The sequence below is a fragment of the Nerophis lumbriciformis genome, linkage group LG01 (genome assembly GCF_033978685.3).
Source record: "Nerophis lumbriciformis linkage group LG01, RoL_Nlum_v2.1, whole genome shotgun sequence".
NCBI lineage: Eukaryota > Metazoa > Chordata > Actinopteri > Syngnathiformes > Syngnathidae > Nerophis > Nerophis lumbriciformis.
Window position 1 is genome coordinate 19,812,501 of NC_084548.2, and position 7,486 is coordinate 19,819,986.

At 37.7% G+C, this 7,486-nt stretch overlaps 1 protein-coding gene across 4 annotated transcripts in view; it reads right to left on the reverse strand.

Moving 5' to 3' along the window:
* pik3cd (phosphatidylinositol-4,5-bisphosphate 3-kinase, catalytic subunit delta) overlaps window positions 1–5,358 on the reverse strand; it is a 78,247-nt gene extending 72,889 nt beyond the window's left edge. For all 4 annotated transcript variants that reach the window (XR_009816955.1, XM_061976988.2, XM_061976979.1 and 1 more), the window contains exon 1: window positions 3,198–5,358. The gene's annotated coding sequence lies outside the window, so the exon portion shown is untranslated. The remainder of the gene's footprint in view (window positions 1–3,197) is intronic.
* Between the last annotated feature and the right edge of the window lie 2,128 nt (window positions 5,359–7,486).

Genomic DNA, 7,486 nt, shown 5'->3' on the forward strand with positions numbered 1-7,486 from the left:
CTTTGTCTTTGTGTGTTGTATGTAGACCACATTGCTTAGCAGAGTTCAGTGATGCAAATGCATGTCAAGTTGATCAACAGATTGTATTATTCTCCAGTGCAATAACAGTACTGAAATGAAGGCTAAAAGGGCATTAAAGGGGGCCTTAAAAAAAATAAAAAAAATAAAAATAGAAGTAACTAAATAGTTACTTTTCACAGTAATGCATTACTTTTTGGTGTAAGTAACTGAGTTAGTAACTGAGTTACTTTTGAAATAAAGTAACTAGTAACTGTAACTAGTTACTGGTTTTCAGTAACCAACCCAACACTGTTCGTGAGTAGTGATGGGTACCTTTCACAATGGAATGGATATGGTACCCATTCCGAGTACCTGGGAATCGATACCGGTACTCAACAGTACCAATTTTTTTGGTACTTTTGTGTGTGTTAATAAATGTATAATATTTATTATTATTTAATACTGAGCTGTGCTGTCCAGTTGTTAACAACTTGCTTTCTTATTAAATGTTTTAAGTCTCACTTGCAACTATTATATACAGCAGTAAACTTTGCATGCAGTTGCAATTCCAAGACATTAGGTGGCAGTAGTGTATAGGCTACAATGTGTTGCTTTGGCCACACAGTGGTCTTTGCCATTATGTTGAAAGTGCCAGTCTTGTCTTTTGTTGATCCTACAAAGTGTTTGTACTGTAAGTATTGCACTCACTACACACCAGCTGTTTGATTGCAACGTGCATCTCAGTTGTACTTTTCATTACCACATGTGGATGTGTTGAAGTCGCCGTGTAAAATTGCTAATGTTAATCAGTAGCACGTGTATTGAAAATCCAATGTGAATTTGCAACGAGCGAGGCATTTCGAAAAGTGGAGCCTTACTGTACTTTTGAGCACCTTCTTGCTGTGTTGTTGTAACATTACATAAAGGCGGTGTTTGAGCTGCAATCGGACGTGCAACAAAGGCAACAGTTGATTTCATGTAAATCGCTACCTAGTCGTACCTATAAAAGTCAGTCGCTGTAAGTAGTTAGTAGTAGACAATTTGTGGGGGATCTGGAAATATTTTCATCCATCACGTGGCTAAAATATGAATATTAAAAAATAAAAGCTCTTCAGCCACTACAAGCACAATGATCATACTTGCCAACCTTGAGACCTCCGATTTCGGGAGGTGGGGGTGGGGGGCGTGGTCGGTGGTGGGGCGGGGGGCGTGGTTGGGGGCGTGGTTAAGATATATATATATATATATATATATATATAAGAAATACTTGACTTTCAGTGAATTCTAGCTGTAATGGCAATCTTCACCTTCAAATGTTCCAATTTATTGTCATTACTCAACAGGTTTGAGGGAGTGATCCTACGCAGTAGCAAACATTGCATATGAAGTGAGGTCCAGTCAGAAATCCAGTTTATGTCTATTTATTAATGAACTTGCAGGGTGAATGAAACATACCAGGGATTATTGCAGTGATATTGTGTTATATGTTCTCCTGCCTGTTGCTGTCTGCTGTTGCATTTGCTGTTGCCTGATGTTGTCTGCTGCTGTCTGATGTTGTCTGCTGCTGTCTGATGTTGTCTGCTGCTGACTGATGTTGTCTGCTGCTGACTGATGTTGTCTGCTGCTGGTAAGAACGGTTTGTGCTCCCACACCTGAGTCCTTCCTCGTTTGGCTCACCTGTGCTCCTACATATGCATTCCTCCCTGCCCTGCTCAACCAAAAAGCCCGCCACCTAGTGACAAAAGAAAGTAATGCCAACACAAAAATAAGGATGCCTTAAATGGCTCCTACACTAGCTATATATATATATATATATATATATATATATATATATATATATATATATATATATATATTATTACACACACATACATATATATATATATATATATAAAGAAATACTTGAATTTCAGTGTTCATTTATTTAAACATATACACACACACATAACACTCATCTACTCATTGTTGAGTTAAGGGTTGAATTGGCCATCCTTGTTCTATTCTCTGTCACTATTTCAGAACACACACATTATACAAATATACATTATAAAATCAATAAGAAAACGGGAGCTCTAATTTGGGAGTCTGAATTAGGATCAGAAGTTCCTATATAAACAATGCGCACTCACGTCGCCTTTTTGTATTGATTACTGCAGCTGTGCACTGGATTCATTCACAAATACAAACTACAACTCACAAACACTTTAGAGTTAGGCTCCACCATCAGAATGTGTACTTAAACTTATAAAGATCACATGGATATTATTCAGTGAGTTGATTTACCAAAACTAACCTGTTATACAGGAGGAAAAAGCACACAGGACGTTTCAATTGTTCACAGACTGGTCGCACTCATCAGAATGACAAGACACTTCCGGTCTGCAGGTGATAGCATTCAATTGGGAAGAAACGCCCTATTGCCCCCTACTGACCAATGTGAATACTGATAAATGTGGAATGACAGCTCCAAAAACGAATTCAAACCACAAAATAAAATAAATAAATCAACACAAAAATGTGACACATTATGGGTGGGTCACATATGCATGTACAGTAGATGGCAGTATTGTCCTGTTTAAAAGTGTCACAACATTGCTGTTTACGGCAATGTTGTGAACAGGCTGTCAACACGTCACTCAGGTCCGCATGGAGCTGGAGGGGGCGTGGCCTCCAGCTCCGCCTGAATTTCGGGAGATTTTCGGGAGAAAATTTGTCCCGGGAGGTTTTCGGGAGAGGCGCTGAATTTCGGGAGTCTCCCGGAAAATCCGGAAGGGTTGGCAAGTATGACAATGATAAACATTAAAGACTCTTTGAAAGTAAATATTACTATATTAGTAGTGCGTAATAAACTAAACATTCTACACAAACCTTTTTTTATTTAGAAAAAAAAAAAAATATATATATATATACACGTATAAATGTAATGGTGTGCATGATACAAATCAATTACAATGTCAGGGCAAGCTAAATGTTTAGCGTTTGCTATAAGTAATTCTACACTATTGATTTTTGGTAAGGGGACACTTTCACTGTCTCAGGCACAAAACGGGCAACAGTCTAAGTATAAAAACAGCAGCAAGTGAGGACATTTTAGGTCTTACATGGAAAACATATCTGCTAATACAAATTAATGCGGTAGAAAAGGTGAGAGCAGACTATAGGAGCACATTTGATGTGAAAAGAGTTGAAACACTCGCCTGTCAGTCCGCACGCAGGGCATCTCTCCCCGTCTTGGACGTGTCACGGAGACGATGGAGGCTGGACCGCCATCGTGGACATGATCCAGGTCCGGGGGGTGGTCGATCCAGCTCAGAAGGACCGGGAACACGCCAGGTGTCCGCGCCTGTCAGAGAGAAGTGCGTGTAAGCGTGTGTTTGAGGACTTCCACGCCGACTGAGATGCTGAGCTTCGTGTCGCAGGTGCCCGCAGCTGAGGGACCGTCTGACAAAAACGGAGCTCCCTTTACGCGAAAAGAAACGCCCACATTTCGTTAAAAAAAAAGTGTTGCATTTTAGCAGGCCAGGGCCGCTCCTGGCTACATTGGGGCCCAAAGCAGAATTCGATTTTGAGACCACCCCAAAATCCCCGATTACATTTTTATTTTAACATTCTATGTGAAACAATTTTTTTGTCTCTTTTATTCAAACTTTAATTTAATTTGATTAAAGGGGCTATTTGCAACATTTACACAGATATTTAGAGGGTGCTAAAATGAATTGATTAACATGAATTGATTAACGTGGACCCCGACGTAAGTTGAAAAACTTACTCGGGTGTTACCATTTAGTGGTCAATTGTACAGAATATTTACTGTACTGTGCAATCTAGTAATAAAAGTTTCAATCAATCAATCAATCAATGCTAACTTTCGAACAATATATCCTGCCCTCTTTTATGATGTAACTAAGTACATACATAACACATAGCTTTGGGTGTTGTTTATTGTTAGCTAATAATAGCAATTTGAGTAGTTTGTATTAGCTGTCATTAAATGTATATTCTATTATAACAACATTATTGCAAATTGTTGGACTGCTTTTGTATGTGTGCACACGCTTCCCGAGCGTATGAGTTGATGAGACCGGGTGAGTAACCGACGTAAACACCAATCATTTTATTCGGACCGGTAAAAATTTGTAATAAACAAACTTAGTAATTGTCAAAAAATATATACTGTTTTAACATAAATGTGTTCTGTTAAACCACCAATGGTAACATAAGCTAGCCTATTGCAGTGTTTTTCAACCTTTTTCGAGCCAAGGCACATGTTTTTCATTGGAAAAAATCCCGAGGCACACCACTAGCGGAAAACAAAAAAAAAAATGAAACTCAGCAGCCGATATTGACAGTAAAAAGTAGTTCTCGCAATTGTAACCATAACCAAGCATGCATCACTATAGCTTGTCTCAAAGTAGGTGTACTGTCACGACCTTTCACATCACGCCGTGACTTATTTAGAGTTTTTTGGTGTTTTCCTGTGTGTAGTGTTTCCTATTTTGTTGTTGTCATGTCATGTACGGATGTACTTTGTGGATGCCGTCTGCTGCTCCACATGCTGTAAGTCTTTGCTGTCGTCCAGCATTGTTTTTGTTTACTTTGCAGCCAGTTCAGTTTTAGTTTAGTTTTGCATAGCCATCCCTGAGTTTCAATGCCTTTTCTTAGCGAAACCCGCCTTTTGTTTATTTTTGGTTTAAACATTAGATACCTTTTTACCTGCACACTGCCTCCCGCTGTCGTCTGCATATTGTGATCACGACAAACCATGTTCCCGACATCCACAAAGCAATTAGCTACCTGCTGCCACCTACTGATATGGAAGAGTATTACACGGTTACTCTGCCGCGCTCTAGACAGCACAGACACTCAACGGCACATTATTTGCGGATTATAGTTACTGGTGTGCAAAAAATATTTTTAATCCAATTAGGTGAAATGACATCTACCGTGGCACACCAGACAATATCTCAAGGTACACTAGTTTGCCGTGGCACAGTGGCTGAAAAACACCGATATATTGATATAGAGTTTTTCCTTTGAGGAGTTTGCAAACAGCCCCTTTAATGTTTTGTACTGTAATGAATTAACGGGAAATAAATTGTTCAATGAATAAATATGTATATAAAAATATATACATATATTGAAAAATAAGTTAACTCATGCAATTAATCACAAAAAATATTGCATTAATCCTGCATATTTGCAGATTAATCACAGTTGAATTTATTTTGAAAGCACATTCTTCTTTACCTTTTGGTCATGGTTACCTGAAAGGTGTTTGTTATACGGTCGGTGATCAGGTTGATGCATCAACCAAAAATGAACCTCGACGGGACTTTAGATAAAACTGTTAACAAGTTTTGAGCATTCAGATAAAACATGAACATTTTTACTGTATAGAATAGAATAGTATGACATTCTGACATAAAATTATAATTTGTCCCAATATTTTTTTATTGGTAATTTTTTTAGTTTAAGTAAAACATTTTAAGTTAATTCAAATTATGCAGGCGAGTAATAACCAACAAAAATCACAATCAAAAGTGTAATTAATCTGATTTGTAAAAATCATCACATTTGACTGCACTATTTTTGACATTAAAAACAAAGTTACATTTATGTATGTGTATATTATTTTTTAATTGGATTTGTTTTTAGTTTAGAAACCAAATGATAAATAAATATAAAAAACCCCCACATATATTCAAAGCATGTTCAGTTATATAGGTGCATTAACGGCATGGTGGGACCGGTTCCGGGGGACCTATCGCTGGACGGCCTGCCTGCGTGGGGCCGGGGGTCCTTTGTTCCCTGGGTACCACACCTGACGTTTTAGGTTGGGCTCTCTGGGTGGCGAGGACCGCACTTTGGCTCTCGCACATACTGGGAGACAAATATATAGTACATACAAACATACATACAATTATTCATACATGTGTAAGCGTGTATATACAGTACCTAGGCACATACATACACAAATACAGTTCATACATATACACATACTGCGTACATATCACTTTTTATCAAACATATATCAACGTTGTCCCCTCCAGGGGAAACTGGGTAAAACATGGCACCTAAAAAGCTCAACCTATTTTTACTATAACAATCTACAAGGTTAATACAGTCGGCTTCTCTTTCTTCGCCTCCATTTATCTGCTTTCTTTTGTAATTAAAGTTGTCATTACACTTATGTATTGTTGCATTTGAAACATTTGTATTGTTAATAATCGAGGTAACTATTATTATTCATTATCAAGAGTGTTGTTTCTATTGATATTTTTATTGTTCCATTTGTAGTGCGATAATGTTTATTGTCTATTCTGCGTTATTACCATTTGTTTCACTGCTGTCAGTTTTCGGATCATATTTGCTGTTGTTGTGTCTCTGTCTTATCCCCCTCTGTCGTCTTCTTTTTATACCTTTCGTTCTGGTCCGGTTGCGCCAAACACTAAATAAAGCCATTGAAAAAAAAAGTAAATACAAATAAGGCAACAGGAGAAGTATCCTACACTTATCTTATGTACAGCGGATGTGGGCATCTATATGTTTAAAAAAAAAAAAAAGTTACTCAAGCAGTAAAGTGATGGATGCTAAGTTCTGTTCATCCCTACTCCTTTTCACACATTGCCGATTTATGCATGTGTTAACATGTGATGTACTTCATGTTACTTTTGTTACTAAGCAAGTTTGAATCAACCAAAACATTTGTTGTGATGGACACTATTTGACATTCAAAGGTAATAAAAATAAAAAAAAGGGGGAAGGGACTTTCTCCTTAGTTTCACAACATGACCCAAAATAGACTGCAGTCTTTTTGTAAACTCTTACAATGTGTAGACGGATGTTTGTGGCCAGTTTCCTTGCAGTCATTGAACAAAGTCCACTTCTGTCAAATTCATACGCATGCATGCAGCCCTGGTATAAAACACAAATAAATAAGTTACGAGTACAACATAGCATGTATCGTTTGTGTAAGTATTACAAGTATCAGGCAGATATGTTTTGATGTTGGTGGTGGTGTACGATGGCCGCAAACCAATTTCCTTTGTCTGACTTTTGATGCACGTTGAACAAAAACACAACAAGTGCTTGTGGGGGTACTTTAGACCAGCTGGTAAAAACAGGAAGTGACTGCGCAGAAGAGAAACTTTTGGTCAGAGCTGCAGTAAAAGTATGAACAGTGTTTCACAGCGTTTCCCTTCAACTAAGAGTAGTGAGACAAAAAAATAAATAAACAGAAAACACATTTTCACAAGTCTGACCAATAATGATATTTGTAGTTGGCTGGAACTTCCTATTTTTTCCACTTTTGATGTTAAAAAAAAACTATTCTAGTTAATTGTAATTGTAGAAAATGCAAAGGGCCAATACAAAAAATAGCAGTACCGGTATATGGGTAAAATAAAAGGGAAGGCAGTGTACTCCTCGTGCCACAAGGGGCAACGTTTCTTAGGTTTCTGGAAAGTAAATAATGAGTTAATATTGG